Source organism: Octodon degus, unplaced genomic scaffold, assembly GCF_000260255.1.
Source record: "Octodon degus isolate 3935 unplaced genomic scaffold, OctDeg1.0 scaffold00101, whole genome shotgun sequence".
In the NCBI taxonomy this organism is placed as follows: Eukaryota; Metazoa; Chordata; class Mammalia; order Rodentia; family Octodontidae; genus Octodon; species Octodon degus.
In genome coordinates this window covers 2,871,529-2,890,178 of record NW_004524677.1, presented here as the reverse complement: position 1 = coordinate 2,890,178, position 18,650 = coordinate 2,871,529, and the positions used below count along the sequence as shown (strand labels likewise).

The following is an 18,650-nucleotide window of genomic DNA, read 5'->3' as shown; positions in this document are numbered from 1 at the left end:
TGAAAAGAATCATGGAGAAGTACCATTTCTCTCCAGTGCTCCACATTACCTTTCTGTCACTACTTGCCTTTTCCTTTTCTTGGTCTTTTTAAAATAGGGTTTCACTATGCAGTTGAGGCTGGCCTTGAACTTACTTGTAGCTCATCCTGACCTTGAAATCAAAGTGATCCTCCTTTCACAGCCTCCTGGGTGCTGGGATTACAGCCATGCACCACCATGCCAGCTCCCACTTGCCTTTTCTGATAAAACTATAAGGGTCCTTTGTAAGTCCATCTCTGACTTGTATAAGTTGCATACTTAGATTTTTCTTGCTTATTAGTGAATAAAGGATAAATCTTTCCAACATAGAGAATTGCTGTCTGCCTTGCTGCTTTGTCTCTTTGCAGGAGGCTGATCCTCATCCTTTTGGTCAGCTGCTGTGGAAGGCCATCTCTGTTGGTCTTTCTTCTCTGAGGTGCTGCTCTGTGCTTCTCTTACAGCACTGGCCATAGCTTGCATTTCACATACTTCATACCTGCTTGCTTTGGTTCTGCTTATCTCCTCATCAGGCTATTAAATGATAGAATTCTTGTTCATCATTTCCTTTCTGTCTCTCACTACTTGCTACTTTAGAAGGTTGCCCACTCCAGCGAGAGTGTACACTCACACCCTTAATCCCAGCATTGGACCATGAATCAGTCACAAACTCTAGAACCTGCCTCATGACTGCATGAGACGTTAGGTGGGATATCTAGGCATAAAGCATAACAACTTGCTTACCCAAGTTCCTTGACATAAAATCTAAACCTCCTATTTTTCCGACATCAGAGTCATGATGTTCTTTATTTATCATTCTTAGATGTACTTTTTTAATATGTATGTATGTATATATTTATTTAGTACAGAGTCTCTCTATACTTTTCCTGTCTCACACTCCTCAACACTCAAATTACAGATGTGCGCCCCCAAGCCCAGTTTTGGTGGCTAGCTCAGCTCCTGGGGCCAGCACGGCATGTGGTACCAGGGATCAAACCTGAGAACCTTGTGCTTGCCAGGCAGGCACTTAGACTGCTGAGCTATCTCCCTAGCTAGATATACTGTTTTTTACCCTGATGTGATTTGCATTGAGAATATTCATGAGTATCTTCTACTCTCTGTTCATAGGATCTTCTGCATACAGTCCAGACAAGCATAGTGGTCACCAGGATGACCTCTGATCAAAAAGTCATGTTTATGTTCTGACTCTTGCCTGTTGTACATCTTTTGTCTGTCTCTGCTTCTTTGCTAGCCTTCTGGTCCCTTCTGGCCCCTTGAGTCTTGCTGTTGCTCTTCTCTTCATCTAGAAATCTGAACTCCCATGACATTCTCTGTATATGTCTACTGTAATACATTCATAATTTTTACTTTTAACATTTTTTAAACCCAGAGACATGGCTCAGAGGTGGAGCCCTAGACTAGTATGCAAGGCCCTGGGTTTGATTCCGAAAAGTGGAAAGCAACAGAATTTTTTTTCCTATGTTCCTTAGTAATTAAAATCCTTGTTTAAAAAATCAAAAAATAAAATAAAAACCTTACACATAGCTGTTACATTTGTTTTTAAGATTCTGTAGTATTTTATAAGGATTTGAAGATCTCAGGTGTAATACATGAGGGCTATATTAGATTAATTTTTGTAATGAGCCATATTGTAGGTCAGTTATAAAAACTCAATGACTAGTTAATCCTGTAATATTTATTATATCCTCTCCTCTCTCCACTATTTAAATTTTTGCACTTAAAAATAAAAATGTTTTCCTGAATTTGATGGGATATAAAATTTGCTTTATAAGATCAATAACATTTAAATAAATGTTTCTGAAGCTCTCAAAGATTAGCACCAAGTCCTTCAGTGTGGGCTTCTGTTTGAAAGTGTGGCTTATTCTGATGTTTGTACCTCCAGATGCTTTTTCTGGAGAGCTCTTTAAGATGCAGTGACTGGAGAGCTGGGCTGCAGACAAGGCCAACTCAGGCTTCTGTCTTGGTAGAATACCTTGTGTTCCTGGTGGGAGGATCTTCAGATACTCCTTCTGAGCCTGCTTCTCTCTTCCAGTGTCTTGAACGGAAGCTCTCAGAACCTGCTATGTCTCCTCTCTTCCCTCCTTTTGCCAACTTGACTTCATTCTTTCTCCCCCTCACAACTATGGCCTCTATCCACTAAAATTCTCTAGAGGAAAAGAAAGCCTCAAAATAATTGTAATGTATAGGTTGTATAATTTGTTTTACCATGAATATTCATTGAAATAAATTCTTAAATGCTACTACAGATTTGCCAGCCAAAGAGAATTTGATTAAAATTGACTTTTACTTGTATGTTATGTCTGTTTTTAAGGGACTTGACAAGTCATTTTGTTGGGTAGATAAAATACTATTTTCACTGATACATGTATGACTTTTCTTCTAGATATGATAGATTTTATACCCCATGGATGATCAGTAGTAACTTTGCTACATTACGAGTGAAAAGGGGGAGGGTAACAAAACCAAAAAAAGACTTGCTTGCTTCTCCCTCTACATGATCCTGTGTTCTAAGCACAGACGTAAGAAACGTAATTTGTGAGGCTTAATGCCTTTAATTATAGTGACATTCATTTTTTTGTTTTAAAGGATTTTATGAAATATTTGAGAAAGAATAAAGGGTACTTTAACACCAGCTGGAGCACACACAGTTGAATGGTGAATGGCAGCGTCATTAGCAGATACTGGAAAAACTAGAGTTCTAGCTTTCAGCCATGTATCATGCAACTCATGTCTTCTTTTCTGTAAAGCAAGAATAGTTCAAGTGCTACAGAATTCATTCAGGTTCATGAAAATGGAATTCTACCAGCACTAATTGCTTTCATTAAATATTGATGGAATAAGTGAGTTCGGAATTAACTACATTGTTTTTCAAGTGAAATAATCAAGCACATCAGATATTTGCAAATTTTGCTTTGTACCCTACAATAGTGGGCTTGTGTACTTAATAAAAATAACGTGTTACTTTTAGTAGTAAGGTTTGCCAAAATGTTTATAATGTGATTCAGTTTTCAAATATATGGTTATAAACACATTTTCAAGCACATGCCTTCTATATCAATGAGCTGTATTCATAAAATAATAACTGTAATAGAATTGTATTAAAATTTGTCCCTTAGTATACATTTGGAAAACATTACAATTTGTTTAAATAAACTTGTGAAAGCCTGAAAAGCATTGTGTGCAAACCTTAATTTAAAATATTCTCACATCTTATCCCAATTCTTAAGTAGATAATGTAGCCTGACTGGCTTTAAAATGTGTTGAATTATTTATGCATATTTATGTTCATTTAATTTCCCCACAGTTGGATTTTAGAGGAATTTTAGCATCTTTGGTACAGAGCTACAATTTTGTTTGGTAATCTTTTTGATATTAAATAGAGAATTAATGTAATCAGCACCATTTCTCTGAGTTATATTTTCTCATCATTCTTTGAGAGCAGGAAAAGTATGAATAAAGCAATATTAAAGTCTTCTAGGAGTATAAAATTTTATCCCATGTATACTATCTCTCTATAATGATTACATATTAGTATAAATTTTTATATTTAAAAGTCAGTATGTTGAGATCACACATGCTTTAGTCTGAAAAGGTGGTAGAAATTAAATATTTTCTTACATTGAAAGATTTCTCACATAGCATCATGGCTTTTCTTCTTTGAAGGCTGAAAACAGAGATCAGTTTTGAAGCCCCCACTCCACCCCTCCTGTTTCTTCATCACTGGTCTGAATTTCTGATTGACGAGATGACAGGGGTAGCCACGCGTAGTTTGGAATGACGTTAATCTATATTTTATAAATACACATTGATTTTATATCTTGACAGTGTCCTCATAAGAGATAAGAATCAGCATTTTCTTTTTATCTTTTCTTTGTATGAAATTTTAACTAGGAGAGGAATATCTATTCAAAATGTCATACCATAAAACAAATTATGATGGCTTTTTCAATATCTAGACTTTGCTTGTGAATTTGAAAGTTTTTCTTTGTAACTGTGATTGATTGATTTATTCTTCTTCTACCTTGGAGAGTGATTATTTAAACCAGTTGTCTATAAGAGGAAAACTCAGACAAGATTGTCTGAGACAATCTTTTCTTCTAATTGACCAGCATAGTTACTCTAGGATATATAGTATGTATTTGTACTGTAATTTGAATACCTATTTCAAATCTTAATATATTCTTAGATCAAAATGAATCTGATGATCACTTACTTGCAAATGAAAACTCAGTTATTTTGGCTGTGGTATTTAAAGATAGGAACAGCCCACTTACTATTATTAAGTAACATTTAATAAGCACCGTAGGCTAGACTCTTACAAGTATTTTATGTGCTTACGCCTCATTGTTTTTTATAGAGATGGAAACCTAGGCACTGTGAGTTTAGTCAAGTTACACAAAATCACACATCTGTTAGATTGAGTGCACATTTAAAAAAGAAGACAATGTTTTCAGACTGAATCTCACAACTGTTTTTAAAAGTGGATAGATGTGTAAGGCTCTTTGTAAGACCTGAAAAAATAGACAGGAATAAAAAAAAGAACTGTCAGTATGTCTCACTGGAAAGCTTTTGCTTATGTTGTGCAGATGTGTGTATCAGTACGTCAGTTACTTCACACTCACTGGGACAAAATACCCAGTATCTGTAATTGAAAGGAAGGGTCCTTTATTTTGTCTCATACTTCCAGTGGATTCAGTCAATGGTCCGTGGCTCTGAGACGCAAATGACATGGCAGAATAGCATGGCGGAGCAGCTCCGTTCACTCCCTGGTGACCAGGAAGCAGGGAAGAAAGGAACTGGGGAAGAGAATACTGTCTTAGTTTTCAACCCCAGTGACCCAGCCCTCGGGCCCAGGGATACTGTAGATCTAGCCATGAAACAGGTATGTGGGCTGTGATTTCACGTGCGTTATTTTTTACTTGACTTTGGCCCAGAAAATTTAAGAAACACTGCTATAATGCTACATTGCTTTGGGCACCGGTGGCTGAGTCTGTTTTAATGTTATTTTATCAAATTGCTTTTCAGCTTTCCCACCAAAACTGATAGTCAAATATTACCAATTTTCTATTGCTTGAAAAGTTTTTTCCAGATAGCCTTGTCTTGCAGAGATAGGAAAAATTAATCAAGTAGTTACTCTCTTGGTAGTATATCAGCTAAAGATTGGGGGCAGGAGAGGAATGGTATAGATTTAAACAGGTATTTATTAATAATTAGACTCACATTAAATGAGGGGAATAGCTCAGAGAGTTTAAGGTAGCAGGCAAAGAAAAACCTGTTTTTCATTATTCGAGTGTAAACATGCTGTAAGCTCTTATTTTGGTCCAGAGTGCAGGAAAAAGGAACTGGAGGAAGACAGTGCCCTGCACATCATCTCCCAGTTCCTGCCTTAAAGGTAAATGTGCTGGGGAGGAGTCAGGGGAAAGCTTACTAGAACTGAATTTTAGTTTAAATGCAGTCGAAATGGTTTTGGGTTTCACTGCCGTGGTATTTGTTAACCAAGAAGCTTCCATTGTCTTTGTCAGCTTCCGAGTGTTTCTAAGAGTAAATTCTGAAAAAGCAAAGCGATGTGACTGACAAAGCTATACTGTTAACTTACTCATTGCTGAGTGGCTACTGTTTACACTGTCTTTCCTTTTCCTCTTTTGCTTTGTCTCTTGCACTCTAGTTAAAGGGAAAGTAGGTGACATCTTTGTATTCATTCTCATTTTCTATATTACTCTCTTACCATTTGTGTGTATTTTTGTATGTGAGATATTTCCCTAACACACACATTTAATATACAGCATGCATCTTGACCTGGAATTGACTACCGACATTTAACTGTTGTTGATCAGACAGCACTTCTTTATCTCTTTAAGTTTTAAGTGCTGTTTCTGACGAATGCCAGTGCTTTTTAGTCTGCTCTGTAACAGATACACTAGGAATCAATATGCCATCTAGATGTCACAGAGGGAAAAGAACACTCTTTCCGGGGCAAGGGAATTACTGTTTAAACATGACGGGTACGATAGCTTTTATTTTGTATTTCTATTTATTGGGCTTCAGTAAAACTAAAGAAATTTATTTTTATAATCTTATGATGTCATAATTGTAAATAATGGTTCTGAAATTGTTTAAATAAAATATAAATGCTTTAGAAAATACCAGAAATAGTTTCCATTCTGGATTATAGTTTGGGCATTTTTTATTGGCTGACAAAATATATTAAAATATTTTAATCTTGAATTCATGGCTTGGAGGAGTTTGCAGTCTGTACAGTACAAAAATGATATCAAGAAAATACTTGTGAGATTCTGAGCCCTTCTAGATGCTTTGCACTCTAACAGACATTCTCATTTGTCTTCTGAGCAATACTGCATAAGTAAGTGCAGAGAGTGCCATTATTTTATAGTGGAGAAAACTCAAATTTAGTGAGCTGAAGGTGCTTTCCAAGGTCGCACACTTTTCCAAGAATAAACCCAGGATTCAACCTTGATCCATCCCTGTCAGTGAACTGGTAGACTTCAGGTATAAGCAGAAAAAGATTTTAGACTGAATTCTTTCTCTATGACCACATTGTTCTAAAATCCAAATACTTGTCCCTCCATTTGACAAAAGCAAGTGATTCACCTTCTGGAACAATTATACCAGCGATGTTTCCAGTATGAGAGCACCAAGCTCAGTGGAAGGAGGGAAGGTTTAAGGTAAAGAAGGAAACAAGGAAGATTTACTGAACACTTTTTGTACTGAAGGGTGACGGCCAGCAGCCTCCTGTGCTGTCTGTCATGCTGTCTGAAGGCTGGCAAACCATGCCCTACCAGTCCGCCCTGAAGACAGAAACTTGTGATCTCCTTTGGACATATGACTGGCCCAAAATAAAATGCCTGTAAAATAATACCATTCAGGGATACAGACAATCGGGAAGCAGAAGAAGCCTGACAAAAAAGAACTAGAGTAGATAACCTCAGAGAGGTAAAACTACTGGATTAATAGAACAAGAAAATGATACAGTGGTAACTTACATAAAACAAGAAAAAGCAGTAATAAAATAAATAAGAGTTGGGTGTTAAGTGCAGTTTACTTCTGAAAAGAATGTGAATGTGACATTGGGAAAATAGCCTGGAAAGATATAATTAGAGAACCAGATGAGTGAGTCTTTGAACTTACCGACACACGTCTGTCTGCTTGCATTGATTCCGTCCAGACGGACCTTTAACAAATCGGCATAATTTGGGAATACTAGGTAGCAAACTTTTTTTTTTTTTTTTTTTTTTTTAGTATAACCCTGAAGGAGATTTTTCCAGGATATACTGAACTTGTTAAACTTTAAATTGTTACTTGTTCACTGTGAGATTTTACTTTACAATGTAACTAAACAAAAAAATTTTATACTAAGTTCCACAAAATTTGAACGTGTATATGAAGCATATATTATGTGTATACACATATATGTGTGTGTGTGTATGTGTGTGTGTTCATTTTGTAGTGAACTTAGAGAATTTCTTAAAGCTCTGTTTTTAAAATAGGAAGTTAGTGTAAGTTCTTTTGTGTGACTATGTTTCTAAATTTGTGTCTATTAAGCACCAGCAATATATGCAGCAAATGTTATTTCTTCTACAACTTACCTTCTCATGAAAGCTTTTGGATGATTCTAGCAGAGGCTGAACCAACACTTAATTTAAGCAGCCTCCAATGACATTGTTTTTTAACATTCGTCAGAAAATGATAAACTGAAGCAACTGAAATGGATTGTGGTTAATATTACTGTCAGGGTGATGGATAACCCTGACATATACCAGCAACATGCTGCCAGTTAGTAGTCCTTCTCAAAATTAGGTATTCTTTCTCTAATCATTTTAAGTTACTGTAGTAAGGAGTGGACATTTACTATTACTTATAAACAACTTGTTTTATTTATATAGTATTTCTAGTTTTATCTCATAGTGTTGTCTGTATTCTGAGTTTAGTATTGAGTATACAAACTGGGAGATTTAGAGTAGGAAATTTCTGAATTAATGTACAAAATATTTTCAAATATCTAAGTAATGTTTTGATTTCTTTGAGTTTAATAGCTAGCTAGTAGTGCAATAATTCTGATGTCAGCTGAAACATTTAAGTATAAAAAATTAAATTTAATAGAGGGCATTTTAAAAACTTACTTAAATTTGTTGTTTTAAAATGTGTTTATTGGGCTGGCCAGATAGCTCAGTTGACTAAAGGGCTTGCTGAGGCAGGCACAGCGACCAGGGTTCAATCCCTGGCCCCTGGGGCATGCTGAGATGGCAACTGAGACTGGGAGTGGTGGCACGCACCTGTAATCCCAGTGCTTGGGAGGCTAAAAACAGGATCACTATGAATTTAACATGTGTAGTGAAATCCTGTAGACCTTGTATTAAATACAAAAAAAAAGTATTTAATGTTATGCCTTGTTCTTATATTTTGGATTATTTTTACATGAATACATAGTATGGTTTTTATTCTGGATTGGACAAGAATTTATTTTTATTCATATATCCAAATTCCTGCTTTTTAATTCTCAAAGTCTAGTTATTTAAATAAGCACACTTACTCCATAGTGAATATACTTATCTAAATAATTTATTATTTAAATTTTATTAAATATTATTAAATATTTGCTGAGCATCCTTCTTATACATTATTCTGAGGCCTGTACCAGAAAAAAGGTGAATGAAAAAAAAACCCTCTATTTTTAAAGACTTGTTATGGACTGTCTATGATATGCAAATCATTTATAGGAGGCAATTCAGAATGCATTTATATATTTAGCTTATTTTTTAGACTGTCCCACTTTTAGAAAATAATGATTTTGTTTTTTTAATGTGAGTCCAGGCCTTTGGAAGTGGAAAAGGGTGCATTCTACAAACAGTACCTTCTTATCATTGATTCTTTTAAAACGCTAATATAGACAGTTAAGTTAATATCAATATAAAAAGAAAAAATCCGTATTTGCTAGAAGATATATTCTGTTAAACTGTTGCATTGCCTTATTCACTTTATAAGTTTTGTTAAAAGTAGTTTGGGGAAAGTTAAAGACCTAGTGCGAAATCGCTCATGAAATAATTTCAGAATCTTTGTTTGTTTTGAGACAGGGTCTAGGTATGTAGTTGAAGTTGGCCTTGGAGGCACTATGTAGCTCCAGGCTCTCCTCAGCCTTGTGATGATCCTCCTTTCTCAATTTCTTGAGGGATTATAGGCGTGCACCACCATACCCAGCCTCAAAATCTGAGCAGTGCTTGTCTCTTGTTTGTTTTTGCTTTCTAAAGTGGGGTTGGTTGTTGCCTAGGCTAGTCTTAAACACTTTTGCTCATGTGATCCTTACCTCAGCCTGCCATGTAGCCGAGGCCAGAGTGTATGCCATGATGGGCTTAAATGGACCTTTCTAAAATTTGGGGCAAGGTTCGAAGCCACTGGTAGTACTCATAACTACTCAAGTCATTATAGAATCCTACATTTAAGACAAAAACTAAAAATAGTGCCCTCTTAGAGCAGCTCTCCAGACTTCTGCACCCTGATGTGTCGAACAATTTTACTACTACTGTATAACAGATTGACATACAGTAACAACTCTTTCCTCTTAAATCATCTTAATATCATTGTTGAAAATCAGGTAATCATATATATAGCTCTATTTTTAGACTTTCTGTTCCCCCAAAACTATTATATATTCCTACGTTATTACCACATTCTCTTGATTATTTTAATTTGATAATTGTGAACACAAGTCGTAAGAGTACTCCAATTATACTATTCTTTTTTCAATTTTTTTTTCTCTTCTGGGTCATTTGCTTTTGATCTCTTATCATTTTAGTAAATGGCTGAATTCACTTTAATATTTTTGAAGAAATTTTGTAACTATATTCATACAACTGGCTATAATGTTTTCATTCATTTTCTGGCTTCAGGGGTAATGCTTATATGACAAAATTGAGTTTTGGAGTTTTTCTTTCCTCTTTTATTTCCTGGAAATGATTGTAGTGTATTAGGATTTTTTCTTCCAATTTGTCTTTCTACCTTATTAGATTTAATTTATCTTTCTTTTAGTATTTTAAGGTATCCTTTTTATTGATGAGACCTTTTATCTTTTGAATATAAACATTTACTGCTATAGTTTTTTCTTAAAACACTGATTTAGCTGAGTCAGGAATTTCCTTGTATTGTATTTTCATTCAAATATTTCCAGTTCTGACCAAATAGCTCAGTGGATTAAAGCATCTGTAAGCAGGCGCAGGGGCCAGAGGGTTCGATTCCTGGACCACCCCTGGGGCATGCGGACATGGCAATTGAGACTGGGCATGGTGGCGCACACCTGTAATCCCAGCTCTTGGGAGGCTGTAAACAGATAGATCACTATGAGTCAGATCTAGTAGTGAGACCCTGAACACTCTGTAGACCCTTCCCTAAAATACGAATATTTTCCAATTTCTTTTATGACTTTCATTTTGACCAATGGCTTGTTTAGAATTGTGTTTTTTAATCTCCACATATTTGGGGATTGTTTTCAATTATCTTTCTCTTATTTATTTCTAATTTAATCCTATTATGGTAGGAGAATGTTATTTGTATGATTGTAGTCCCTTATATTTGTTAAAATTTGTTTAATGGCTCAGAACATGGTCTATCTCAGTTAATGCTCCATGTACACTTGAGTAGAAGACACATTCTTTTGCTAGGCAGCATGTTCAGTGTATGTCAGTTAGGACATAAAATTAGTTAAAACGTTGTTTGTATATTCTCTATCCTTACTGATTTTCTACTTCTATTAGTTACTGAGAAAGGTAAAATCTCCAATTCTAAATAAATTTGTCTATATATTTTATCAGTTCTTTCAGGTTTTGTTTTACTAATTTTATCATTTGTTTTCAAGGAACAGGTAGAACTGTGTTTGCAAAGATATGCTGTAGTCCCAAACTGCCACTTCCACATTGGTAACTGAGTGTGTCTGAGTTGTCAGTTGTGTTTGGGAGAAAGTATATACATGGCTGGTGATATCGTAGTTGTGTCATCTGCCACCAGGCTGAGGTGGTTCATAAGACCATGTTCTGTTTTGTACATGAGTATAATTTCAACTAAAAATGTAAAAAAAAAAAAAATCTGTAATTTAAATTTTCCTCTGTTATAATGAAAGAGAACAAAAAATTATGGATGAGAACAAATAAGCTGAATTATGAATAATAATGTTAAAATGTTTCGCTTCTTGCTGGATGGGCATAATATTCATAGCTGTATAAAATAATAGTATTTTATGTATTTAGAGTAAGTGTTCTTTACCCAAGCACATCTCTCAGAGGGCATGCTGGATAGAATCCTCCATTCTTAACTTCCTTTTAACTTGTATTTAATTTCACTGGTATGGCCTGTTAGAGTTCTTCAAAGAAACAGAATCAATAGGAGATACCTGTATCTTTGTATCTAGATCTAAAAGGATATTTATCTGCAAGCTGCAAACAGAAAAGCCAGAGGTAGAGATAAGGCCATGTCCAGAGGATTGAGAACAGGGTAGCTCATGCTTTAAATCTCCTTTCAAAGCAGGAGAGGATGAGATGAGCTGTGTCAGCTCCAGTGGTGTGGCAGGAACCTTTTTTCCTGATTGAATGTTTCCCACCCACAGTGGAGAAGGTGGTCTACTTCACTGAGCGTACCAGTTGGAAAAGTAACCTCCTCATCTGGAAAGGCAGAAACCCTCGAAGGAATAGTTAATCAGGGCACCCTGTGGCCCATTCCAGTTGGCACAAAAAGATTGGCTGTCACATTTTTGTTGCATTTTTACCAGTTGATAGGAGAAATTTAGTAATCTATAAACTAAACAGAGCTTTTTTTTGTTTTATAGAATGTTATGTTGCATTTTTAAAAAACCTTATATTTCAGTTACAAGGTAGAGCCATGTTCAGCTATTGGATGAAGTAGTCAGGGCCATTAGCTTCTAAGTTGGAGCTTTATTGGGTTTTGTTTAGTCCTTCATAAATACGAGTTAGCACTGTCCTTTAATCAAATGAATAAATTTGATCACCCTAACAACTGATAATACAGTTGTAGAGGAAAAGTCCAATAAAAGATTGATTTAAGAAAAGGGTAAAATGTAACATTTAAATATTGATGACCATTCCAGCATATTCTCTTGCTCAGGAAAGTGAAGTAAACTTTTGATATTCCTGTGAGGCTAGTGGCCATGTGTTGTTGGACTCATCTCTCCCTCAGTGAACAAGTTTAACTATTCTAGTTTTGCTCTGCTAGAGTCTTGGCTGCTCGCTGTCTCTTGAGCCTTCGTCAGCACAGCACCGTGTGAGCTGCAGGGCTGGACTCTGTTAGCAGTACACTTCTCTATGGTGGAAGTGCTTCAGCCAGGGAAGTGTTAAAGATGATCTCTGAGCCTTGCTTGCCAGGAGTGGGCTTCTTCTGGCAATACAACTGCCTTCAGTCCTTGATCATTTGCCTGTCAGGTCTTTCATTGCTAGAAATGAACCCCAAATGTGGTACAAACATTTACTAGTTATATGGCTACTCTTAAACTGTTAGGATCACTAGAATCCTTTCCATTAGGACTCTTCTGTTATTTGAGGCTATCCTTCAGGGTTAAATTCTGTTACTCCATTTTTTTTTGAAGACCACTACACCCCTTCAATTGTACTTGCCCAACAATATTTTATATAACCTTGTTTGATATTTGGAGTTCTTTTGCAGTTTTAAAATACCAGAAATCCCTACTATTTTACAACAGCATACAGCTCTGATTCTTGCCTGCACACTGAAGTTTTTAGTGTGTCCTACTTTGTATTTCAGTTTTATGTCCCAAATTATAATTTTTTCCAAAAAATAAGTAGGCCAAAACAGAAAGTGCAGTAACCGTATTTATTCACTTTTACCAACCTTGAGCTCTCATTACTTTTCTTATGGTGACATGTTATTATGTTGTATGTATAAATCATTGAAATATTTACAATGGTTAGTCCAGGATTAAGCCAGACAATGGACTCATAATATCCCTATTTAGGATTGAGCTAGATATAATAAATACACCTTTTCCCAATTTGGAACTAGTTTTTTCAATTCATTTAGCTTTGAAAGCAAATGGAGAAGGTTGTTTCAAAGGTAAATATTACTTAAGTAGTTTCTTTTTTTTATGTATTTGGTATAGGGTCTCACTACACAGCTCGGACTCATAGTGATCCTCCTGTTTTCAGCCTTCTCAGTGCTGGGATAACAGGCATGCACCACCACGTGGCTCAGCACACTCAGGGGTGGGACCGGTGCAACATGTGGTGCCAGGGATTGAAGCCAGGTCCCTATACTTGCCTAAGCAGGTTACTTAGTTTGCTGAGCTATCTCAGCCACCCTACTTAAGTAGTTTCTGATTTTATGTTTCAACTTATAGAAGATGGATGAACATTGCTCTTTGTATAAGAATTCATTTTTAAAAGCTATAATGAGTTATTTGACAGTAATGGTTTTTTTTTTTAATGAGTAAATTAATTTCTCTATAAGTGGGAGGATTTTGTTATATCAGCATTGGGTCACTAGAGTGTTTTTCATTTTTATAATTAAAAATAATTTTAGAGCTAGACTGATAGCTCATTGGACTAACGTGCCTGTTTAGGCAGAGCGCAGCAGCTGGGGTTCAATCCCCGACATGCTGTGCTGGTCCTGCCCGTGGGGCACACTGAGCTGGTGATTGAGACTGGGAGAGGTGGTACTAGCCTGTAATCCCAGCACTTGGGAGGCTGAAAACAGGAAGATCACTATGAGTCAGATCTATGTAGTGAGACCCAAGACCCCTTAGACCCTGTCCTAAATATGGAGGAGGGGGGACAATTTTGGTAATTATCTTTGGATTTTAGGATTATTAATTTATTTCTTCCAGACATTTATTTTAGCACTAGGGTTGGATTATCAAATTATTTCTTACCAATTTATGTGACTTTTAAATACTTGAATAAAGACATATATAGTAATAATTACTTTAATGTTAACTATGGCTGAATAACATGGGACTATGAAGGCATCACTAGTATATCTACAAATGTGAGCATTTGAAATGATACAAATTCTGGGCCAACCAGGTAGTTCAGCTGACTAAAGCACCTGCTAAGGCAGACACAGGGTCTGGGGGTTTGATCTGGAGCCTGCCATGCTGGCCCCACCCCTGGGTCGCACTGAGACAGCGATTGAGACCGAGTGTGGTGGCGCACTTCTGTAATCCAGTGATTGGGAGGCTGAAAAACAGGATCTGGGAAGTGAGACCCTGTAGACCCTGTACTAAATACATTAAAAAACAAAATGATAAATTCTATGTAGGTGCAGTAAATGAACTAGAGTATTTATTTTTCCCAAGATGTACTTATGAAATTGAAATGATATCGTGGTATGTATTAAATATATTTCTAAAGGAACATTTTCAAGAGATTAAAGGTGCTTAATCCCTAATAACTGAAGCAAAGATCCTTATTGTGAGCTCTAAAAGCTACAGTAGTACCCTGAAGAATTGTTTTTCTTGACAGTATTAAGTCTAGGGCATATGAAGATAGATGCCAAATCATCTCAACCATATATTATTGCATATAACAAAGTACTCTAAAAGCAAGCTGTGTAAAAATGCTGAGCAGGCTGCTTAGTATACCTGTCACTTAAATAAAAGAGCGGATAGAATTGAAACAAAGTAGTTGGACAGCATAACATTGGCAATGTGGTTTAGATGACAGAGTCTACTTGTTTTCTTCACTAGAAGGATGGAGGAAGAGGGCATTGATGATATAGGTGTTTTCTTTAAAAAGCTTTAGCAAGCAGCCAGGGCTATAGCTTAGTGGCACAGCACCCACCTGGCAAGTGCAAGGCCCTGAATTTGATTCCCAGTACCGAAAAACTCCTAAATATCATGTTTTTAATAGAAAAAAATAATAATTGTAGGTTAGTTAAAATAAATAGGATAGGACAATAATAGAATAGGACCACTGTCGTAGTGCTTAGTTAGCTTCACACTGACACAAGTGCATTTTATGCTCATAGAGAGGTCCCAGAATTCTGTAGAGTTGAAAATGGTATCATGTTGAAGATATTAAAAAAATCTGGGGGCTGGGGATATAGCTAGGGGCCAAGGATATAGCTCAGTGGTGTAAGCACCTGCCTGGCAAGTGCAAGGTCCTGAGTTTGATCCCTGATACCGCAAAAAAAACAAAAACAAACAAACAAACAAAATCTATGATGGTTTGTGTCTAGATGCAATACCTCACGTGTCTCCATGCAGTGCCTCATGCAGTCATAGGTGGAGCTTTTTCAGAGATGGCTGAATTTAGTGGTGGGTGAATGTAGAGTGTGTGATTTGATTGATGGGTGTACAAAAATGAAAGTTAAGAGAGAAGGAAGGCAATAAAAATTGATGAAAACACCTTTTCTGTTCACTTTATTTCTAGTCTTTTTCAGTGTCATCAAGACAATATATATTTTCTTCTTGATTGTAAAGCCTTCTTCTAAAGTGATATCCAGGCATTATTAATTAGAAATAAAAGCTTTAATAGTACTTTCTTGCAAAAAAGACCTTTAATGTGAAGCCTTCGTGAGGATTCTAATGGGCTTACAAGTTTAGCACACAATCCAAATCATTCTAGACCTGCTGATTGGTTTGTGCCATGGTAGCTTCAGGCCTTGCTGGTGTCACTCAGTATATAACCAATAGTCACTTCACTTTTTCCAGACTCAATTATTTTACCTGTGAATTGGGGGTACAGATAGGTCTGTATGTTGAAGAAGTGTGAAGATAATATGACTGTTATTTTATATATATATATATATATATATATATTTTAATTGAGAAATATGAATGAGACAGTTTCACAGCTGATTAATAGGACAGTTTTGATAGTCAATACACTGTACATTGTTATCTTCCTAGTGGTTATCCATAGTACAAGAAGCAGACAGGATATTCTGTCCAAACACTGTTAGTACACCTCTTTCTTCTCATTGAGTTAAGCAAAAGTAGCTGTAAATTTATCCTAACTATTTTGTATATATAAATACAAAATGATCTTCCCTTTGTATCTTTTTTTATTTTAATTTTTTTGTCCTGTCAGAGGTGAATATTCTATTGGCATTTAAATACTATAAGTGTTTGAATTCAACTAAACAATCTAACACTGTCTAGCAGTCTGTAATAGTAGTGGGTTATCCTCAGAAGTTATTGATTTGAGCCTTTTATAGCTCATCATATTAATGTGGCTTTACTTTATACACCTCATTTTTATACTTTTCTGCTGGATGGTTAAGACCAAGATAAAGCAAGACCTATATACCAAGAAATGTAACTTTTGTATCTGATAAGGTCAGCCAAGTACTCTCAGGATAATATGACTTAAAACAATTGCTTTTACCCAGGAAATTAGTGGCACTGTCATCAGATAGAGTGACTGTTTTGATCTATATAACAGTAATTTTCCTGGAGTGTTCCCACACCAAATCTTAATTTAAAAAAAAGACCATATTTTATGATACATTTCCTGATAGCATATCCTCTTCCATCCTCTAAATTTGAAAATTTTAGTTTAATGTGTTCAGGTAAGCCAGATACTTCACATTTAATGAACAATATACAGTCCTTTCACCTGAGATTCTTACACACCTGTAAAAAAAAAAAAGCACAGATTCAAATATTTCATTATCTGTTCTGTGCTTGTCTTTTGGCCTTCACTTTTTACTGAATGTCTTTCGTTATCTATAGACCCACCGTGCTTCCTGAGAATAAGGCAATGTAAACTGCTGTTTGCGTGGGACCTCTTAAATGGTATAGAGTGGGCTTTGTCTGTCTTCATAGAATTAAAGGATGTTTCCCATTTCTCAGTCATGGCAAGTGAATGACATAGGCTTTGAGAGTGTCATAGGCTTCTCAGAGCTGTAATGCAGTCATGCTTCTTGTCCTCCTCTTGAAACCTCGTCCACTTCCCTGTGCCCCAGCAGTGTATCATCTCTACGCGTGATCCTTCAGCTCTGTTTATGGACATTATGCTCCAGGGTGCTCTGTGTAACCCTCTTCTCCTCCCTGAATATCGCAGTTTCAATGATTTCCCAAAGAAAATCTACAAAGATGTGAAATATTTTTTGAGATTTATAGATTTTAGAAATTTGTGAATTCAAGCAAATCTGTACTCTGTAGAATTTCTGAGATTTCTCACATATTTGCCACACCTTGCTTTTTTTTTTTTTAACTATGAGCATTCCAGTAGTTTGGAACTTTGCGTTGAAAGGCTGCTAGAAGTCCTAGCAGTTGGTATGTAACTCTCAGGAGGAAGGAAGGGTCAAGGGCACCTGTGATGACAACAGCACCAATGGCAGCCACACCAAGGGCATGTTCTTTGATGCCAGAAGTTCTCTTCAGGACTTACATACATTACCCTTTTGTGTCACCTGTTAAATTGAGATCGTATTTCAAAAATGGAAATTATATGAAATTAAAACAGCTTGTAGAGAGACAACATGGCTGAATAGAGGAGGAACCTCTTTCAAAGCTACTCAGAGAACTTCAAAGAAAAGGAAGGAACATGCACCCTAAAACTACAATTGGAAGAAAGGGGGGGACATGTACCCTGAAACTAAATCAATCTGACATTAGAGACTAATAGATCAAGCAAAACGTAGTTAAAGGGCTTAATAAAAATGACCAGCCAGCCCACTAGCTGCCAGTGGGTCATCAAATTGGGATGACTGCCTGACATATTTGGAATGTTAAGATGAAAGTCTTGTAATGTAACAGCTTTAGATGAATAAAATGGCCCAACAAAGGGGTTTGTGTCCCCTACTCTTAAGTTAGTTTATGGCCTAGATTGCTGCATCAGCCAGTGTTTATTACAGAAACATGTGATGCGAGATACACAAATATGTAAGAATTTACAAGATTGGCTTATAGTAAATGACTACAGCCTGAGTGCTGAGACCCACAGGATCCAGTTGAAGCCCTGGAGCTCTGCACAGCACCCAGTTCCAGTCCCTTCAGGAGGCTGGAGAGCCTGTGCTGGGAGCCAGGAATACAGCATCGCAGGTGAAAGCTAAGAGCAGAGTTCCTCTGAAGAAACAGAAGGGAGCCTTCCTTATTTCTCCTTTTATTCTTTTCTCTCTTTTTTTTTTTTTTTCTTTTTCCTGTATTGTAGGAAGGGCCCACAGGGTGTTCAGGGTCTCACTACTAGATCAGACTCCTAGTGATTCTCCTGTTTACAGCCTCCCAAGTGCTGGGATTACAGGCCCATGGTGTGTGCCACCATGCCCAGTCTCAGTCACTGTCTCACTGGGGGCGGGGCTGGCAAGACAGGCCCGGGGAGCAAACCCCCGTCCCCTGTGCCTGCTTGCAGGTGCTTTAATCTGCTTAGCTCTTTGGCCAGTCCCCTTTACACCACTGGAAGACAATGCCCTTGGCTGGGTTTGCAATCTGAAGTGAATCCCCTCAACAACACCCAGAACTGCCTGATCCAGTAAGTCGGGTGTTTTCTTACTCAGATTGACAATCAGTTTTAACTAACACAATTACTGCAGATACTTTATTTCTTACTTATTGAAATAGGGATTTCTAACTCATATAATTATTGTGTGAATAGATAATCATGTTTTATAAATGACAAAAGGTAAGCTGGAGGTTTTTT

General features: G+C 36.5%; 1 protein-coding gene across 4 annotated transcripts in view; it reads left to right on the top strand.

Moving 5' to 3' along the window:
- Lrba (LPS responsive beige-like anchor protein) overlaps positions 1-18,650 on the top strand; it is a 752,085-nt gene that overhangs the window by 578,968 nt on the left and 154,467 nt on the right. The window lies entirely within an intron of this gene.